Below are 21,716 nucleotides of genomic sequence, written 5' to 3' on the forward strand. Positions count from 1 at the left end.
ATTAGCCCTATTATAGTGACAGATTGTTCAATGTAGTGGATGAAATAACTCATAGTTAATTAGTGGTGAAAACAGAGTAGAATTCAACTCCCTCCGTTACCTCATGGCCTTTTAGAACACTGTCCCAGTCATCATATCTCACTTAAAAATTGAATCGATTTTTACAATTACAGCTTAATGGCTCACCTTTGAGTAAACATTCAAAATCAAACTAATTTTTCAATAACTACAGTAACTCTAGTTAGAATTAACTAGAATTATTATAGTTATTAAAGCTGTCAGAGATAATTAAACTTTCTGGTATAAATGTCTAATTTGCTTCTCATATGCATGATATTGCTTTAATACTTTAACCACTAGTAAAATTCTGATAGGCCCAAGGGCTAAGATTCAGGTTGAAAAATTACTGAGGAAGTGAGCCACCAAAGAGAATTTGGCAACGATTGGTTGGTGCAAAAGTTGTTGCGGTTTTACCATTAAAAAGTAATGGCAAAAAAAAAAAAATGCAGTTACTTTTGCACCAACCTATAGAACCAGGTTATTGAGTGGATGCTGAGTGCTTCTTAAGCATCTGAATCCACTCATTCAACGTGTACCTATGGAGCATCTGCTTGATGCCGGGTCTGGTGCAGGCAATCGGAATTCGTCTGCATTTGGATCAAAGACCCCTGCCCTCAAGCAGTTCATTTTCAGCAGGTCAGGAGAGGACCCAGGGGAACCCTGATAACAAGTTCTGAATATTTTAGGAAAACGACAGGACACATTAGAATGTGGCCAGCGATGTGTGAAAAAGACAACACTGAGCCAAGAACACAGATGGGGGAGAAACCGATGAGGTATGAAGGAGGATTTTGCATGGTGTATTCAGGATAGATCCTACTGAGCTCTCGAGGTTTTAGCAAATAGTTGTGTGATAAAGTGGCTGACTTCATTTTTTGCTGCTTGAAAACATTTAAGCCTCAGAGGCCAAATGTTGGTCCTGGGCCTCTCGTCAGCTTGTCCCACGTCTGGACAAGCCGAGAAGAAAGCCCAAGGGCTCCCACTTTGACACTGGCAGGAGATTCAGATCACACAAGTCCGCATTCTGGGCACCTTTACCAAACCCCACCCACCTGCTCACCACAGTAAAACCCCCAGCTATGCACCTGTTCTTGCTCTTTCTGCGCCGTTTGAGACCTGCTTAAGAGGTTCGCCCTGTTCTGCCATTATGTAAATACACCTTGTTACACTGTCTCGGGGGATGTGTGTGTGTGTGTGTGTGTGTGTGTGTGTGATCATTGCTCTCAACATTGAACTACACTATGACTTTTTTAAAAAACATAGATTTTACTTTGAATGGAATAAGCAACCATTGCAGGGCTTTGAGCATAGGGTGGGCATGATTTGCTTTTGTTTATTTAGTTTACAGTAGCTGAATTGAGATATCATTCACATGCCATACAATTTATTATTTTCAGTGCCTACAATTCAGTGGCTTTTAGTATATTCATAAGCGTATGGAATGTCACATGAATTTCCATGTCATGCTTACGCAGGGGCCAGGTTCCTCTTCTCTGTGTGTTCCAGTTTTAGCAGATGTGCTGCCCAAGCGAGCACCTGAGTTTGACTTGCGCAGCGACCCTCTCGCCGCTGGGTTGAGAGTAGCCAGAAGGAGCCAGGCTGCGGAGAAGCAGGGGACCTGGAGGGTGCGCCTGTGAATCCAGTGACAAAGGACGGTGTTTCCAGCTGCGATGGTGAATAGCAGGGACATGGTAACAATCCATGGGGTTCTGGGCCTTCCAAAGGCAGAGACAACAGGATTTCCTGATGGATTGGGTGTTGCAAGTGCTGTTTGTTCTGTTCAAAATTAGGACGCCCTAGACGGGAAACGGGAACTGAAAGGGCAGCCAGTTCCCGCCCACAGACACAGAAAAAGGAAGAGCTGTTTTCTGCTTCTAGTGACAGGAGACACCTGATGTGGTGCAGATTTTGTGAAACGAAGGAAGGTCTCCAACTTCCAGGCCCGAAGTCCCTAGACATACATAGAGTCGAGGAGTGGAGCCACTAAATTTCCCCGAGAGAGAGTACCACCAGCCCAAGAACCAAATAGTGACTATGTCCACAGCAGCCACTCAGGACAAAGGGAAGTAACAGACAGACGTCCAAAAACCAGTACATAGCGATGACCAGATAAACGGATGGCTACACACTGTTTTAGGAATTTGTACTGTGTTACTGCATTGCTGCTGTGTTTTTGCTTTTCTCTCCTTCTCTGTTGCTCTCTTTTTCTGTCTCTCCGTTCTTCTCCATATTTCTCTCCATTTCTCCCTTTCTATTCTTTCTTACTGTCTCTCTCTGTATCTCTCTCTCTCCATTTCTCTTTCTATCTCTCTCTATATTTCTTCCCGTCTATTCTCTCCGGTCCAGCTTTCTCTCTTTCCCTCTGTGTGTGTATGTGTGTATCTGCTTGTATGTCTCTGTTTCTTTCTCTTTCTATATATATCTCTTTCTCTCTCTTAATTGTTAAAGCACTTCTTTGAAGGCTGTCTAACATTGTCTTGGCTCAGTAAAAAAGACAGGAGAGTTTCCACACCACAGTAGGTATTGGTGGGAGGATCAGAGCTCCTGGATTCTCTGTCTGGCCATGGCAGCACCAGGTTTGCATGGTGCCATGTACCCTCAGGAGTTACTGAAATGGTAATGAGGTTGGGAAGTGTAAAAACAAGAAGGAAAATTTGAGGACAAGCAAGGTGGACAACCTCCCCCCTCCAAGATTTTTTTTTAGAGCTTTTGATTACCAGAGGCCTTATTTTATATCGCAATTAAGAAGACTTGAAAAGTACCTCATCAAACAAGCATGCATAAATGAAAGCATTGGGGAACCAACTGGGTACAGTTAATTTTATTTACACTCTCTCTCCACTCTGGCTTTATTTATCGCCAAGCAGCTGGAAGGGTAGAATCCACCAGAGGGTAAATCACTAGTTCTGTGTGAACGGAAATGTCTTTCTAGTACATTGTTCAAAAATAGATTACAAGTGAGATTGATACAATCCAGAGTAGCTTGTTTTCCTCCTTAAATGTCATGGTAATGCGCTCCTGTCTCGACAAAGCCCAGGTTGCACAGCTATGCACAAAGGCCGGGGTTCTCGAGTTCCTCTGGCTCCTACTTGAGGAAATGCTGTGTTCAAATCCAGAAGGAAAATGCCAGGGTTGAAGTTCAAATGCAAAAAAACACCAATTAGAAAAAACAATCTGCTAAGCCCATTATATCCGGTTTAACAACCATCCTTTATTGTTTGGGGACATTAAAACTAAAAGGGCCATTGGTACTGTTATGGAATATTAGATTGATTTTTAAATGCTCCACACACTCAAGACTTCATTGCTTCTTGCCAAAACACAGTCATCCTGCACTGAAACAGAGTTGATCTTTGAAGGTTGATGAAATACACAGGACTGGCTGCATTCCCCTGGAGAAGATGCCTTATAAGGTGAACGGAACCCAGGGTTTCCAAAGTTGTTATGATATACTGGGGCTGCTGATATAAGAATACATGGAGTAAAAATTGAGACATAAATTATGGATTTTAAAACTTTTTGAATTTTTTAAAGATCTATAGACCGCGCATAAAAGTATACTTAAAAGTAAGATAGAGAGGATGACAGCTATCGTCATTCCAAATCTTCTCAAAGTAAAGATTCTAACATAAATCTTCTGGGATCACAAGCATTTTTAAATGCACATGAAAACAATTGTAATCAGTTCCCAATAATACGAAAATAAATCAGAGTGAAGATTCCTTGGGAGATGTGTTGAGGGGTTGATAAAGTGTTGATATTTAGATACAATGTGTTGTAGATTTTTTTCTGTATTTGCATTATGTTGCGTGCTATTTATCAAAGATAAATCAATTTCAGTTTCTCTAAGACAAATATGAAAAATTCTGGTAGCCATTTCTAATAGAAAAGCGATCCCACCTGTCTCCCCTTTCAGAAAAGCTTGAATGGACATGCCCAGATCAAAAGTATGATTTTTTTCCCCCTCTTTGAGCTTTGCTTTTTGTGTTGGTTTGTATTTACTTATTTATTTATTTTCTCATTCTGAGGTAACTTTTCTGCTTGGAGGAACTGCTACAAAGGAGTATTTTATCTTAAATTGCATTTAGACTTGGTTTTAAGAAGAACTAATGGCATGAGTACTAAACGTTAGAATTGGTACACACTAGTAAGTTATACTCCCATAAAGGTGGTGAATGATGAGTTTTAAGCAGGTTTGATGTGCACCCAAATCTTCAGATTGTTGTATTCACTGTTAGAGCATTTGAGTGTTTCCTTAATAAAGGAGTTTATAACAGAGACAATTTAGTACATATGTTTCTAATTTACTCACACTTAGCTCATTGAAGCCTGATTTTGTAGAAGAAATAGCACGTCCAAGAAGACGCTGGGAGGCACTTTTCTTGGAAAAAGGAAGTAATGTTCTTTTATTTTATAGTTCACAAACAGACTTCTAAAGATTTGAATATATTTCAAATGTATGAAATCACAAAGTTCATGCATGTCCTAAATTTGGCCAGCCATTCTTCTGTTTCTATTAGAATGACGTCACAGTGTGGGACTCAAGGCAGAGAAACCACCAAATCGCTCCACCGAAGAAGCAGAAATGGAATTTCCAGTATTCCTTTCTCTTGCAACTCCCTTAGATTGAAGCCAAATCGCCTGTGCGCAGACATTGTCCATCCATGATGTCATACTTCCCAGTAATTAAAAAACCAAGTTACAGCCCTGAGTATATTTAGTAGTTTTTACAATTCATTTTAATGTTTTTTTTTTTTTTTTTTTTTTAGAGATTTTATTGTTCTGTAGAATCCTATCAACTCTCAGTAAATAGGATGTTTAAGTTTTGGCAGCTCTGTTTTGGAAGCTAAATCACCCATTCCCTTCTGGATTATTGGAGAGAGAATGTGATGTTGAGTTCAAAGGCTTGGAAGCCACAGACCTAGGTGCTTCCCACATTCTCAGCTCTGTGATTTTGTACAGAATATTTTGTCTCTGTGTTTCAGTTGCTCCAGCTATAAAATGGGGGGTAAAACTCACTTGCAATTTTGGTGAAATGAAGTAAAAGAGACCATGCCTGCAAAACGAGGAACAGCAGTGGGCGTTCCTGATCCCTCGACAAATACCAGTTTCCTTCTTCCTTATTTCATCTCACAAGGAATCTCCCTATAGTGAGTTTTGCCAGATAACAAAAACCTACTTTTAATAACATTTCAGGGAGTAACATTTCTATGGCAACTGAGATTTATCATCTTATTGGAGAATTTAAAGTGTCCAATGGATAGTGAGACTGCATTTTGAACTAGAATTGAAGCATATTTAATTAAAGTTTTAATCATGCATTATAGACCTTTGGCCTCTCTACAAAAAAACAGGAAAATTGGAGGGCGTCTTGCCACACTCTTCTGTTTCTCTCTCCCTCACCGTTCCTTTTATCACGGCCATTTCCCTAAGCATCGTATGAGCCCTGAGAGCACGCAGCGGAGGCTAGGTGCTACTCCAACCAGAGCCACTGCTGGGACGGCCACTGTGTGGTTGTTGAGTCCAGCACAAATAATGTTTTTGAAAGAGACAAGATTGGAAAGGGTGTGTGTGGATGTCCATATGTATGGTAAATTTTAAAACTGTGTTTTCCTAATACTTCCACGTTTCCACAATAAGGCCGTGAGCACCCTGCCCAGGTGACCAGGCACCTGCCCAGCATGGTGGGGTGCTCGCTGGTATTATCTTCCCTTCTTGCCCTCCCACACTGGGACCTAGTGACACTCAAAAGCATGATAAAACCTCTCAGGCCTTTTCGGTGTTGCACTTCACCTGACCCCCAATAAAGTGACTTACCCACGGGTTCTCCTTCTCCGTGCCTCCCTCTCTGTGTGTGTCTCTCTCTCTTTCTCTGTCTGTCTCCCTGTTTGTCTCTTTTTCTATGTCTCTCCCTCTGTCTGTGTGTGTCTCTCACTCTCTGTCTCTGTGTGTCTCTCTGTCTGTGTGTGTCTCTCACTCTCTGTCTCTGTGTGTCTCTCTGTCTGTGTGTGTCTCTCTCTCTGTGTGTCTCTCTGTCTGTCTCTTTGTATCTCTCACTCTGTCTGTGTGTCTCTCTCTGTGTGTCTCTCTCTGTCTGTGTGTGTCTCTCACTCTCTGTCTCTCTGTGTGTGTCTCTCTCTGTCTGTGTGTGTCTCTCACTCTCTGTCTCTGTGTGTCTCTCTCTGTCTCTGTGTGTCTCTCACTCTGTCTGTGTGTGTCTCTCACTCTCTGTCTCTCTGTGTGTGTCTCTCTGTCTGTGTGTGTCTCTCACTCTCTGTCTCTGTGTGTGTGTCTCTCTGTCTGTGTGTGTCTCTCACTCTCTGTCTCTGTGTGTGTCTCTCTCTGTCTGTGTGTGTCTCTCACTCTCTGTCTCTGTGTGTGTCTCTCTGTCTGTGTGTGTCTCTCTGTCTGTGTGTCTCTCTCTGTCTGTGTGTGTCTCTCACTCTCTGTCTCTGTGTGTCTCTCTCTGTCTCTGTGTGTCTCTCACTCTCTGTCTGTGTGTGTCTCTCACTCTCTGTCTCTGTGTGTGTCTCTCTGTCTGTGTGTGTCTCTCTGTCTGTGTGTCTCTCTCTGTCTGTGTGTGTCTCTCACTCTCTGTCTCTGTGTGTGTCTCTCTGTCTGTGTGTGTCTCTCTGTCTGTGTGTCTCTCTCTGTCTGTGTGTGTCTCTCTCTGTCTCTGTGTGTCTCTCTCTGTCTCTGTGTGTCTCTCACTCTCTGTCTGTGTGTGTCTCTCACTCTCTGTCTCTGTGTGTCTCTCTGTCTGTGTGTGTCTCTCACTCTCTGTCTCTGTGTGTGTCTCTCTCTGTGTGTGTCTCTCACTCTCTGTCTCTGTGTGTCTCTCTCTCTGTGTGTGTCTCTCACTCTCTGTCTCTGTGTGTGTCTCTCTGTCTGTCTCTTTGTATCTCTCACTCTGTCTCTCCCTCTTTGTGTCCCTCTCCCAGACACCCTCTTTTCCTCTCCCTGTTTCCGTCTCTGTCTCTGTCTCTCCCTGTCTCTCTCCCGGCCTCACAGGCTTGGTACCTCCCTACCCCAGGCATTCGTCCTGTCTGGGCCCTGTGAGTGTGTCCTGACCCATCCCTGTCCCTGGCCTTGAGTGGGGCCCCTAGCTCCATGCTCCTCTGAGTGTAACTTCCTGGACTGTGTTGAAGGATCCTTAAAGCCCCCACGTGGGCTCCTCTCCCATCTACCCCACACCATAACTTAACACAGTGTAAAATCCACCCTAGTGTCTACATTCTGGACCTCTGAACCTAAGGCTTCACTGACATGAGCCATAGCCCTGGCGTACATTGTTCTTGTTGTTCTGAGGAGGCACAGGGAAGTGGTACCCCAGGCACAAACCACAGAACTGGGCTCCCTCATCCTAGATATGAGCTGCTGTCTCCCACTGTCTCTGTTGCTCTCTGAGGGGCCTCCTAAGCTGCTGCCTGGCCCTACTACTGCAGCACAAATGCCTCTGATGGGGTCACCTTCCGCCCTGTGTCCCAGTCTTCTGCAGGCCGGTGCTCTGATGGCCATGTGCTGCTCTCCACATTTGGGATTACTTCAGATGGGAGATTTTGCTTCCCTTCTCCTCCAGCCTCCAACCTCCATGTACTCAGCCACCCTCTCTCTCTCCATCTCAGAGGACTAAGCTCGGTCCATGCTGCCTGGAGAAGGCAGCATGGCCCAGCCACACAAAGCCTGGCCATGGCTGCACAAACCTCAAAGGGAAATCTGCCTCTTATTAGCTGTGTGCCTGTAGGTGAGTTTCCAGAACATCCTGGCCCTCGCTTCCTTCTCTGTAGGATGATGAACACGACCTGCCCCCAGCCGCGGGTGGCCAGGGGCATGACAATCACACATGGTTTCAGATTGTTTCTCACCTGTATGCCTCTGTTCTGCTCTTGGTTCTTATACGTCTACCATTTCCTACTACATAAGTGGCATTTGTTAAAAATATGTCCTAACTTGCAGCTAATAGTATTCAACTTTATAAAATCCCAGCTAAGACAGCTGTCTGCACAAGCGACCTGGGACAGACCTTGCAAATGCAGCATTCCATACAGAGACAGTGCTTCCAATCTGTCCTACTCACGCTCCGGGCAAAAACCCACGTGCCAACTGTTACTCGCATGACAGGGACTACCTCTGACAATACTTGGAGGGGCTTGTTCCCTCAAACAGGAAAACTGAGAATGATTGAACAGTCAGTGAGCAAATTTCCAATCTCTAGTAGGGCAATTATAAAACTAAGACATTACAGAGGAGCTTGGAAAGTAGTTTTCATTCTCCCTTCAATGTGGAATGGATTATAGGATACTTGGGCAGGAGTAGTTTAAAAAGAATCACCTTTTTGGTCCCATTGGTATCTACATTTATGAGTTCTATGTACATTCCCATGGGTTCCACGTTCCTTTAGACTCCCTTTAGACTACTTGTTCCTTTAGACTCCCTTCCTTTAGACTAGGTTGTGACATCCTGTTTGTGTGGAGCCCTATTAGTATGTCTGGGTTTTTGCTTTGTATTTATTTATCTATTTATTTATTGAGACGGAGTCTCACTCTGTCACCCAGGCTAGAGTGCAATGGTGCAATATTGGCTCACTGCAACCTCCACCTCCCAGGTTCAAGTGATTCTCCCACCTCAGCCTCCCTAGTAACTGGGATTACAGGCATCTGCCATCATGCCAGGTAATTTTTATAGAGATGAAATTTCACCATGTTGGCTAGGCTGGTCTTGAACCCCTGACCTTGAGTGATCTGCCTGCTTCAGCCTCCCAAACTGCTGGGATTACAGGCATGAGCCACCGCGCCCGGCCAGCTTCTTAAATTTTTAAGAGCAGGTTCAACCCGTTCTTTCACAATAGTAAATCGGAATGAGAGACATTAATCAATTTTTTTCTGCCAGTCATCTTGTTTACTCATTACCTTCTCTTCTTTCCTCTTACGTCTTGTCTCTGTAAGAATTCTTTTCTTCCGTTTTCTTGCTCACAGCTTCTGTTTAGCTACAGCAGTGATGAGGGGATAGGTGAAGAACTGAAATGGCAGATTCCAGTTTTTATTATTGCTGTTTCTCAATTATCACAACAACTAAACAAAACAAGAAAATCACATAAATGGTTTAGAACAGGATTTCTCAACCTCAGCACCATTGACACCGTGGGCAGGATCATTCTTTGTTGAGAGGGGGCTATCTTGTGTCTTGGAGGATGTTTAACAGCATCCCGGGCCTCCCCCAACCAGATGCCTATAACAAGCCCTCAACCATCATGAAAGTCAAAAAGTCTCCAGGCATTGCCAAATGTACCCTTAGGGGCAAAATCAGCCTCAGTTGAGACCCACCGGTTTAGAATCAGTATCTTTTCATAAAGCAATGATATTCAGAAAAGGCATTTTCATATGGAGTTACTTGAACTGCTAAGTATTAAACCGTATCTAAAATAATTTATTACAACAGTAACTACAATAAGAGCTCCCCTATTTGGGGTTACTTACAATACACAAGACAATATCTTGAATTCCGCACATTCATAATCTAATTCCACCCCTACATGACACTGAATACCTCTATGAGGCTTGCATAAACCTAGGCATAATGCACAAACACATTTAGAGTCTCCATTTCTGTCGCCTCATGATCACACTGGTATTCATTGACATAGCCTCAACTTTCCTCACACCATTCAGCATCAATTGTTTCATTTGTAAATACTTTTAACTACTGATTTATATTAGAGTGGATAGTCATTAAAACATAGTTGCCTGAAATGTCCTTCCTTAAAAATAATCTTGCTGTTTTATTTTTCTGTATCCTTCTCAGTGTTGGACAACATATTTTTGTTGGTTTGTTTTTGGGACATAGTCTCACTCTGTTGCCCAGGTTGGAGTGTAGTGCCATGATCTTGGCTCACTGCAACCTCTGCCTCTCGGGTTCAAGCGACTCTCGTGCGTCGGCCTCTTGAGTAGCTGGGATTACTGGCACCTGCCACCACACCTGGCTAATATTTGTAATTTTAGTAGAGACAGGGTTTCACTATGTTGATCAGGCTGGTCTCGAACTCCCAACCTCAGGTGATCCACCTGCCTCAGTCTCCCAGAGAGCTAGGATTACAGGCATGAGCCACTGCACCCAACCTGGGCAACACATTTAGTTGATTCTCTTTTCAGTGTTCTAAAGTGATCATATTGTGTATTTAAAAGCATCCTGACCATGTAAACTGTCACTTTGGGAGTAAAGCGACTATGAGGGTTGCCTTGGTCTATGGAATCATTAGTAGAAAGATACTTCTTCATTACACAAGTTTTCTTCTTCACTGATGAAAACTGAATTTTAGAATTCATTGCAGGATTGTCAAAGAAAGAAATGCACAAGGTATACAATTCCTGTTTTATATGTCATGTGGCTCATTCTACATGCAAGAAAATATATTTTTATTTTCATTAAAAAAATCACATTTATCTAAAATCATTCCTCCAGAATTGGGTCATGTTATAAAAAATGTTGTGAGTGACTTGTCCAGCTAAGACTGGGAAACTCATAATTCATTGTCAAGCCACTGATACACTGGTAGAAGCTGAAATTAAAACTGTGTCTGAAGACAGATTGACACTCAAGGCCAAGTCTCTACCATTGCCTGCAATTGATGATAGAATTTAACTGGACAGGCTCATCTGGACATGTTGAAAAATTATTTCATATCCTGAACTCAAATTATTAATAAGTATTTTATTCCTTTCAATAAATCACCGACCTATTGAAGATATATGAACAGGTTTTCTATGTCCAAAGTGCATCAATAAAGAATTTTCTATATGTTAAGAAAAAAGTGGCTCACAAGTTGTAAATGTTAAACATGCCACTGAATTCCTAAAGGAAGATACAAGAGCTGTCTTCTCCATCAAAACTACTGGGCTTCCTTGTGTTGTAATAATCATGATAATTAGGACCTGTTTCCAGTGTTTTCTGCCTATCTGCCTTCTCAGTCACTGTCTAGAAAGACATAAAACTTTTGAATAAACAATAAATATTTTCAACCATGGGTTTCATGAACCAATTAAAACTGTACCCAAAGCCAGTAATATACATAGCAGTTTCTGGCCTTACATTAGGCCAGAATAAAGAGTACCATAGACATATTTCTGCTTTGAGTGTGACACGCACTGAACAGGGTTGCACCATTCATTTCCCAAAGTAACCTCAAGTGAAGGACTTGATAATATAATAAACAATATTAAACAAGAAAAAAAAAAGAACAAACTTCACAGAGATTATGGATGTTCCTATAAGCCCATGGACGTTCCTCTGCACAAACACAATTTGTAATGATTATTGGTCAATAATTCTATATTAAATTGAAGAAGTAATATTTAATAATGTGTAATAAATTGCATATTTTAACAGTCTTCTGTATATCAGATATTTTGCTGAACACTTAGAGATAAGACAGTCATAATATCTCATCACTCATGGGATCTTCATTTGCCTTAATAGATACCAAAATATTGGATTTTTTACCACCCTCTAACATAAAATAGATAAGACAAAGGATAAAACCTAGTCATCATTAAATGTTTTGAGACAATAGTGTGAAGATAGTTTTGCAAAAGTTCTGTCACGTATTCATTTAATAAAAACAATTTCAAAGCCTCTAAAACTATCTATGTACTCTTTGCTGCACTTGTCACTAGGTTTAGAATGTTAAAGAAATCAGACAAGTTCTTCTTTGCTCTTATGGATTATCTATTCTACATTGAGAAGACAAACCTGAATATACACACAAGTGTGCAGGATGATCAGCGTGTGACATCGTGATAGTGCAGACAGAGTCTCAGCTGGGCATCACTTGGCAGCTGTTTTATGTGGCACAGGTAAGAGATGACAGCTGTTAGGTTTTGCGTTTGCTAAACACAAACACAAAACCTGGCGGAATGCAAACTAAAAATCAAAAATTGCCCGCCAATCCTGCATTCCATTACAATTTAAAAATAAAACACTGGCTAGACTGGCACACAGTAATGAAGATAAGTTATCAACAGAGGTCTGTGTTTGTTGGCCAACTGCTTGGGCCACGTCCTCTCCATTGTAATTAGTCTCACCAGAAGCACGTAAACCTGGGCCTGTCCTTTGGCCTTCCCCTAAGGCTCATTACCAGACCTGGGAGGTGCCATCTAAGAGAAAAAGAGTTCACAGGTCAAATGACCGTAGTGCTCGGATTACAACCGTGATCAAATGACAACAAATGAAGCAACGTATAACATGTAAACCGGAATTGTTGTAATTGACAAGAATTTTAAAATTAAAACAAAATCTTTAAAAGGATAAAGGAGGATTTTTTTTTAATCTGAAAAAGAAACAAGAAATAATAATCCATCAAATAGAACTATTAAGTATAACGTGTAGTAGTTGAAATGAAATAAACAAACACTGGGGAAAAAACAAGTAAGACGAGCACAGCTGAAGAATGATGAAGTAGAAAGATTCAACTGAGGAATCCTCGGATACAACAGCAGAAAAGGGTAAACATTGACCCGCAGAAACATCCACATCGGGGTAACAGGAGTCCTATAAAACAAGAGAAACTAAAAGAGAAGAGGGCATATTTAAAGGAAGCATGAAGAAAGGTTTTATGTTTTACAACAGTGGTGTTCAAACTTGAAACAATGTGTCCACATCACCTAGAGGCAGTCGGGATTGCCAGGCCTAGAGATTCTCACTCAGTGGATCTGGTGTGGGGAAGGAGACTGTGATTACAACAAAACTGAAGATTCTAGAGACCAACTTTGAAAACCCCCGTTCGAAAGAAAAAGAAAGTCATTTGATTAAATGTAGTACAGAGAATTGAAAAAAAACTGCACATGTACACTTTCTAATATAGTGAGGAATATGTGCTGCAAGGATCATTTAAATGCACTCAAAGATCTCAAAGATACAGAGCAGACTGCCTGCAAAGGGAAAAGTCATATTGATATCACTAGATGCAAGAAAACAATTAAGTCGTGTTTTGAAATTAACTTGGAAAATGTAAAATTTTGAATCTGTAATGTTTTAGCTAACCAAATTGTTATGTAAAATAAAGCCAGAGCACTTATGTTCTCAGCCACACCTTTGAAATATCACTTTTTAAAATCAATTTGAGAAACATTTTTGAAGACATTTTCAAATAAAAGGAAAAATAAATTCATAAGAATTTAGCCAAAAAATACAGAAAATAAGATTAATTAAATTTATTAAAATCTATCTTTTTGTCTAAAGAAGAGATAGATTAAAAAAATGTATTCACAACACCTGCAATGGTTAAATTTATGTCAGCTCGACTGGGCTTTGGTGCCCAGTTGTTTGGATAAACACTAGACTAGATATTGCTGTGAAGGTTTTTGTTTTTGTTTTTCAAATGTGATTAACATTTACAATCAGTAGGCAAAGTAAAGCAAATTAGCCTTCATAATGTGGTTGTGACTTATGAAGTCAGTTTAAGGACTTAAGAGTGATAATTGAGGTTTCCTAAAGGAGGAATTCTGTCTCAAGATTGCATCATGGAAAGTCTGTCTGAGTTTCCAGCCTGCCTGGCCTGCCCTGCAGAATTTAGGACTCAAGAAGGCAACATCAACTCTTGCCAATTTCCAGCCTACCAAACTATAGACTTCATAGCCAATTCCCTTAAACAAATGGCAAATCTCTATCATCTATCTATTACCCATCTATCTATGTATCTATCTATGTATCTATCTATCTATCTGCCTGCTTACCTACCTATCTATGCGAAGCGACCTAGCAATTCTGAAGGAGCTAGGAAAAGAAACCTAGGTATAGCCACGTGGTATGGGATTATGTGTGTGTGGCTGAAATAAATTTGACATGAGAACACACTAGTGTATTTGTAATGAAGGAAAAATATACATAACAATATATCTCCAAAATTCTAAGGATATTTAAGCCTCAATATAATTTTTATGTTAAAGGTAAACAAGAATAAAAATAGGTCCTATGACTTTTAAACTAAAGGAAAAAGATGTATCCAATACAAAGTTGAAAAGAAGACAAAATAAGAAAGAACAGCCAATGCAAAATATAAAGTAGGTGAGAAACATATGTCTCAATATAACAACGAAAAATCAGGTTTGATTTTTAAAATCCACCAATATTTGACATAATGGAAGCAAACAAGTAACACTGAAAGCTAAATAGCAAAAAATATTATATATTGATAAAAAAATAGATCTAAAGACATAATCACTTTAAACATCAATACATGTACCAATATTTACAAGACCTGAGACACTTATAGAAATAGGCAGAAAAATTGCAAATGTAATTTATGATACTCTTCCCTTAAAAACTTATAGATTAAGAAGACAAAAATAAGCAAAAATATAGAATATATACATAACATAATTTATAAACTTGTACTATTGTGACTGTATAAATAGGCATATATGTAAAATTCTAGAGGTCACAAAGAAAAAAAGTTTCTGGACATTTATAAAAATTAGTCACGTAATAACCACAAAGCAAATTTCCAAAAAACGCCAGTAAGTCAGTAACATGACTCCGTTTTAAATAAAAGGTAGCTTCAACACTTTCAAATGACTCAAAAAAAAAAGTTATTAAATTACCATTGAATTCAAAGGAAATCAAAAGAAAAATTATAGCATATTTAATATGGACTAATAATTAAACACTATGTGTCCAAATATAAGTGAAAGTAGAAGTAAAGTTAAGCTGATATCTCTCAATGTATTTTATCAGGACTCGAAAACTCATCTTTTCAGAAAAAGAGAGGATATATCAATAAATGAAGCAACTGGTGGAAAAAGAGAAATAACATCAAAAACAAAATTGGAAACAATGAAAATAAAATAATACAACAATATATTTAACACAGCAATTACATAGATAAACATTTTAATATATGTAGATAAAAATTGTTTAGGAAGACATTGAAGCTTGCATAAACTAATAAAAGTATACCTACATTGATATGCTAATCAAAACATTACTTTTCCCCAAAGCCTCAGAATCCCACGTTACTTTGAAACAATCCTAAAATTAGAGAAAAACTAAAAGGATAGAAAAAAAAGTCCTTTTTCTACCCTGATCCATCTGAGATAAAGTTGTCAGCTGGGAGCCCATCACCACCAAATACTTTAGTATCTTTTTCCTATAAGCAAGGGCATCCTCCTACATAACCTCACTACTCATAATCCTCAAAGTCAGGAAGTCAGCATTGACGCATTACTGTATCTGACCCTCAGGCCCAATTTCTCCAATTGTTTCAATGTTTATCATAGTAAAAGGAGCCAGCTCAGGATCACAGGTTGATTTTAGTTAATCATTTCTCTTTAGGCTTCTGTGGTCTGGACGAGTTCCTCATACTTCCCTTGATTTTCTTGATTTTGATGATTTGAAGTTGACTGCAGGATGACAGTTCTCCAGGGTTTCTTTGGTTACTGCATATCTTGCAAGGAAAGACACTGACTACTTTTGTTCCAGATTATCAATTTCAAGATGATTGTTTAGCAAATAGTTTTGGAAGATAAATAGAGTTTCTCCCTCGGGACATACTTACTGCCCATTGTACTGCAATTCCTTTTGCATCAACCTAACAAAAGATTCAGGTTCCCTGAGCTCAGGGTTCCTCTACGGTAACGCAACCTGCTGCATGTCCAGGTGTTACTGGTCTTGTTTGTGCTGCTTTATGGGAAATGATCTTAGGAAACCAACACAAAAGCTGGTTCTCTTACTCCTGTGACTGCTGTGTGTAATGAAGTCTTTGTCTCTGACCTAGGAGTCTTAACGTCTTCCGCCGGCATCCATCACATTGTAGCAAGCTAAAATTTTAGCTTTTAAGCAGAGTAAAATCTCAGACCCTCACAGTTCTTACAACTCAGAGGCCAAATAATATTTGGTAGGGCATCCCTCAATTTGGTTTTGACAGGTATTGTCTCATGATTAGATTTAGGAAATCCCTTAATTTGGTTACATATCATAAAACTGTCATATTAGACATTATGCAAAACTTCTGACATATTTCTTTATGACTAGAAACTAGACAAAAAGGTTCACAACCACTTCTGTTATGCTGGAAAGAAAGAATTACAATAGTTATTCTTTGTGGATGATATGATCATCCACAAAGAAAAGCCAAAAAATCAATTATTAATATTAGAATAAACACAATAGTTTATCAAGGTCACTTTACAATGACCAATTTACAAAAACTAATAATATTTATCTTCACTAACAATAAAAAATTAGAAAATAAAATAATACATAAGATATTTGCATTCATGGTAAAAACTGTAACATTTTTAAAGAATTGACTAAAGAAAGAAGTCAAAAACCTCCCTGGGGAAAAATCCTTTATGTATTAAAGGAACTTACAGATTTGAATAAATGGAGAAACATTCAATGATTCATTAGTATTTTTAGTTTCTAAGTATTATCAAATGATGATTAGCCACACACTAGAAGGCCAGTTCCATGTAGGCCTATCAAACCGTTAAGTGTTTTTTTTTTTTTTTTTTTTTTAGGAAAAAAGATATAGTATATATGAATATTTATTCTTTTTACCCATCTCTAGATTTTTTTGTGTGTATCTTTTCCTGTTTCAGTGTAGTGATCCGGAGTAACCACCATTGCCAACTCTCTAACAAATTAACAGCGTCTAAAACAGAACTGCCCATGCATCTGAGTGAGTACAGTATGAAAAAAGTTTCTGTCAATTTTAGTTTGTAAATCAGAGTTCTAATGGGATGTCCACCCACTTTATAGTCAAGTTAATAAGAGAGTCAGAGAGAGGAGGAAGAGGAAAGCATGTGATGGTGGCACCAGGTGATGCCAGTGGTTATTTAGCTTATAACCAAACGTCATCTGCCCTACTATTTCACCCAGCTTCTCCTCATCAGAGGGTGCAGGAGTGGGCACCACAGCATATGTGTGTAGTTGACCATTCCACGTTGCCATTTCTCCCTGCTGGTGCACTCCTGCTGCTGTTAACAGTGGAGGGAGAGCTAGCCTAATGAATTATGACGGGAACATCGCTATGGTTTAGAATTCCCTATAGGAAACACTGTCGTGATTTTGGGGGGATAGAATTAAAAATTAATATTTTAAACATAGTAAATCCATATACTTTGACATTTAATATTTTTATTATTAATTTTAAAATACTTAAAGCTTCAAACAAACTATTTTTAATTATTTATTTTGATATTCATGGAGAGAAAATTTGTGGTAAAGCACTGCTCTACACTGAAATACTTTATTTAAAGTTATTGAATGCTTCTAAGCAAGGTAGTTTAGAAAATTTTGAACTATCTATGCAGTAGTTTTTTAAGATTCCTAGAAAAGAATTATGCTAAGTAACAGGCTTTTTGAGCACTGATAATGATACTAAGTTACTTACTCAAATGTGTCTTTCTGCCAAGACCAAGATCCTTGAGAGCAGATTCTTAAATGTAGCATCTTGGTTACCTTTGCTGACTTATTTTTTTAATTTCTTTATGTTTATCTTTGTTTACTTACACCTAGTAGGTGCTCAATAGACTCTGTCGAAACAAAATGACACCTTGTAGTTGACCAGTGTCTCATACCAGGCAGCTTGCCCTGGAGAAAAAAGAGCAGTTGGTTTAAATCCAGACGCTCTGAGAATTAGCTAAGGGATTTACCTCTGCCAAGTAGGAACTATAAATACTATCAGACTAAAAGCACCCATTGCATACCTACTGTGTACTGAGCATCATTCGATTGGCACACCTACTCAATAATTGTGAACAGATGGAATTAGCGCATGGAAAAGAGCATGTGTTTTTCCCTGTCCATCCACACATACCAACCTAGAAAAATAGAATTCTCCATCATGATATTTTTTTTTTCTAACAAGGACATCGTCAAATGTATTAGTCAAACTTGGAGTCCCTCCAACACTAAAGCTTACTTCTAAATTTAGAACTAATGAGTTCTGTGTGTGTACCCAAGTAGGAAGCACATACTCTCTCTGTTAGCATTGAGGCCTTTTATTTGACATAACTCTATTGCCAAAGAGAATATAAATGTTTCCTCTTTAGTGTTACTGGCTTGCAAAACTCAGTCACTGGGAAAAACTGAACATTAGGGAAGAATGATAGGTTTGTAGAGAACATTCACTTCAGAGAATGATAGAACCCTCCATTTAACAGGTCTTTGAAAGATCCCCCAGCCCAGTGCTTCCTAACAGCTAGAATTCCTTTTAAAATTACTCTCAGGGTGATAGCCAGTACTCTACCTGCCTCCAGCACCAAGGCATCTCCATCTACATCTGAGTTGCTTCAGTGGAGGGTCCCCCTGACACAAAACTAAACTCATTTTTGCTATTGCCTCCCTAGTGATTTCTGAGTTTACTTTTTGGGACACATAGACTGAAGACTCTTCCCGACAACACTTTCTTCCTGCTTGATGACAAACAACTACCGCATGTTCCCTTCTCCAGGTTTCTCTTCTCCATGCCAAAAACTTGTATTTCTTTTTTTTTTTTTTTTTTTTTTTTGAGACAGAGTCTGGCTCTGCCGCCCAGGCTGGAGTGCAGTGGCCGGATCTCAGCTCACTGCAAGCTCCGCCTCCCAGGTTCACGCCATTCTCCTGCCGCAGCCTCCCGAGTAACTGGGACTACAGGCGCCCGCCACCTCGCCCGGCTAATTTTTTGTATTTTTTAGTCGAGACGGGGTTTCACCGTGTTAGCCAGGATGGTCTCGATCTCCTGACCTCGTGATCCGCCCGTCTCGGCCTCCCAAAGTGCTGGGATTACAGGCTTGAGCCACCGCGCCCGGCCAAAAACTTGTATTTCTTAACCCTTCCTCAGTGCCTCAATTTCCAGCTGCTTCATCCTTCTGGCCAGTCTCGTCACGCTCCCAATAATACAACTTATTAAAGATGGATATCATGACATTTAAAAGAAGTTAACTGTGGCAGAAATACAAAAAACGAATTATTAGGGAAGGTACTCAGGTCACAGCTACTTGTTACAGCAGAAATGAGTGATTTTTAAAATCACACTTGAGAGTAAATCCATGACGATTTTACTTACAGAATAAAAGGAAGTAATAATATTCGAGAACTGGGAGATGAAAGACTCAAAAACACCTTCGAGACCTACTTTGGGAGGTTAGTGGAAAATTATACTATTAATTTTAAACCAGAATATAAAGAATAGGGTCAATTTACCTGTAGGAAGAAAGACATACTTCATTGAATGTGTTCTGTTAAATGCTTATAAAATTCCCGGGTAGATGATTCTGTAGAATAGTTAACATATCTATACCTTGGTTATATATGGAAAGCATCTGTAGCCTGGTGTCTCCCAAGCCAAGCCCCGCAGCCGTGTTTAAGGAATTTAGGGTGCTGAAATGTAACTAAATTCTTCTTTTCACAAATGTCTGCTCTTTTCTGTTGAATCATAATTACAGACACCATCATCCAGTTAATCTTTCAAGTGATAAAATTGGTACTTTTCCATGACTTATCTTTGTTAATAAAAGTCAATCAGTTGCCAGATTTCCTCAATCTCAAAAATGTCTATCAAATCTTATGCTTTGCTGCATTTGAACACCACTGCATTAGCTCTTCCTCCAGCCACCAGTCTTTAGTGTCTCGTGTTGGTCCGTGGTTTCCTACCTCCCCCTTGACATGTTTCCCAGTGGGGATGGGGTCTAGCCTGGATAGTCCTGCAAGAGCACAGAGCTGAATGCTCAAAAATTTTGTAAGCCAGTGAAACAGCTGCTAGCTTGAAACTCACCGTAAGAAGGAACAACACACTCTGGAGCCTACTTGAGGGTGGAGGGTGGGAGGAGGGAAAGGAGCAGAAAAAAATAACGAACGGGTCCTACACTTAGTACCTGATGAAATAATCTGTACATCAATCCCCTGTGATATGAGCTTACCTATGTAACAAATCTGCACATGTGTCCCTGAGCCTAAAATACAAGTTAAAAAAGGGGCCAGGTGCCGTGGCTCATGCCTGTAATCCCAGCACTTTGGGAGGCCAAGGCGGGCGGATGAACTCAGGTCAGGAGTTCAAGACCAGTCTGACAAACATGGAGAAACTCCGAGTTTACTAAAAATACAAAATTAGCCGAGCATGGTGGTGCAGGCCTGTAGTCCCAGCTACTTGGGAGGCTGAGGCAGGAGAATCACTTGAACCCGGGAGGCGGAGGTTGCAGTGAGCTGAGATTGTGCCATTGCCCTCCAGCCTGGGCAATAAGAGTGAAACTTCATCTGAAAAAAAAGCTAAAAAAAAGCTAAAAAAAGAAAATGTGGTACATATGCACAATGGAGTACTATTCAGCCATAAAAGAATGAGATTGAGTCATCTGATATTTTCCCCTATCAGACTCTATGGTTTACTACGATATGGACTTCTACTTCTGGGCTTTTGATAGTCTTTTATACATGGAAAAGACTCAATAGGTATTTCTTGGATGGATGGAGGGAAGGATGGATGAATGGGTGGACACATGGATAGGTGATGGATGGAAGGATGGATGGATTATGAATAGAAGGATGGACTGATGAATAGATGGTTAGAAGGATGGATAGATGATAGGTGGAAGGATGGATAGATGATTATTGTTATCTGGGTCTTTTCTTTTAATGGGAGAAGTAATACAAATGTCTACACAGATAAATAAACATTTAAGTAACATATTCAGGTATGGTTCACATGTTTCTCCTATTTTCTCTCCATATGGTAACAAGTTTGAGGCAACACTATGCTTCTTAACGTGTGGTCTGCAGAACAACAGCATCAGAATAACCTGGGAGATTATTAGAAATCCAGAACCTTAAATTTCTCCCCAGACCCACCAAATCAGAAACTATATTTTATCAAAATTCCCAGTTAGTCCTATGTGCACATCATTGCACACAGTTGACGTGACTAGTGCTTGCTTTTATCAGGAAGTAGCATGAAAGAGCTCAGACTTACAATTGATTTGCTAAACATACTTGAAAGCACTTTTGAGTTGAGAAGCTCCAAATTATTTCTGTTTCAATTTAGAAATAAAATAATCATTTTTCCTGTTAGATTCCTACCTAATGTAAAAATAATCAAAAATTATGAACTACATAATACTAAAAAAGCTCTACGAAAACCATACAAAACTAAAATGAATTAAATCCTTTTTTAGTATTCTAAAAAGCTGATTTCAACTAAGAATGTCATTCCTTGGCATTTCTGGTTGACTAAATACCATTTTAAAAATCAAAGTCATTTTCATAACTCTCCTTATAAACTAAAACTGTAACTTACTAAATATAATTTTCAAATCCAATAGGAAGAAATGAAAGAAAATTGGACTGCATTATTTCATGCAACTTATGCAATTGTTATCCTTATGCATGGTCAAATTTTATAAAGATAATAAATACATAATAAATAACTTTAATTTTTTAAAATTTAAATGAATGATATGTAGTTATTAAAGCAATGTTAATCACATGTGTAACATATTGAATATATGAATAGAATTACATAATTGCCTTGACTTCTATAAAAACATACTATTTTTTCAAAAAATAGACTTCATTTTTTATGGAAGTCTTAGATTTATAGAAAAATTTCACAGAAAGTAGAATTTCCATTCTTTCCATTTTTCAAGTTTCTTTTTCATTAAAATCTTGCATTCATGTGGTACATGTGTTAC

At 39.3% G+C, this 21,716-nt stretch overlaps 1 long non-coding RNA gene and 1 other non-coding gene across 2 annotated transcripts; one reads left to right on the forward strand and one right to left on the reverse strand.

The window, feature by feature from the left end:
• Positions 1-1,490: 1,490 nt before the first annotated feature.
• Positions 1,491-1,596, reverse strand: LOC117082886. The gene has a single exon (XR_004436814.1). It is a non-coding gene; the product is annotated as a U6 spliceosomal RNA (small nuclear RNA).
• Positions 1,561-19,180, forward strand: LOC117082398. The gene is made up of 3 exons (XR_004436595.1): positions 1,561-1,733; positions 16,653-16,732; positions 19,105-19,180. It is a non-coding gene; the product is annotated as an uncharacterized LOC117082398 (long non-coding RNA).
• Positions 19,181-21,716: the final 2,536 nt, after the last annotated feature.

Source organism: Trachypithecus francoisi, unplaced genomic scaffold (assembly GCF_009764315.1).
Source record: "Trachypithecus francoisi isolate TF-2019V2 unplaced genomic scaffold, Tfra_2.0 Lachesis_group9, whole genome shotgun sequence".
Classification (NCBI taxonomy): Eukaryota; Metazoa; Chordata; class Mammalia; order Primates; family Cercopithecidae; genus Trachypithecus; species Trachypithecus francoisi.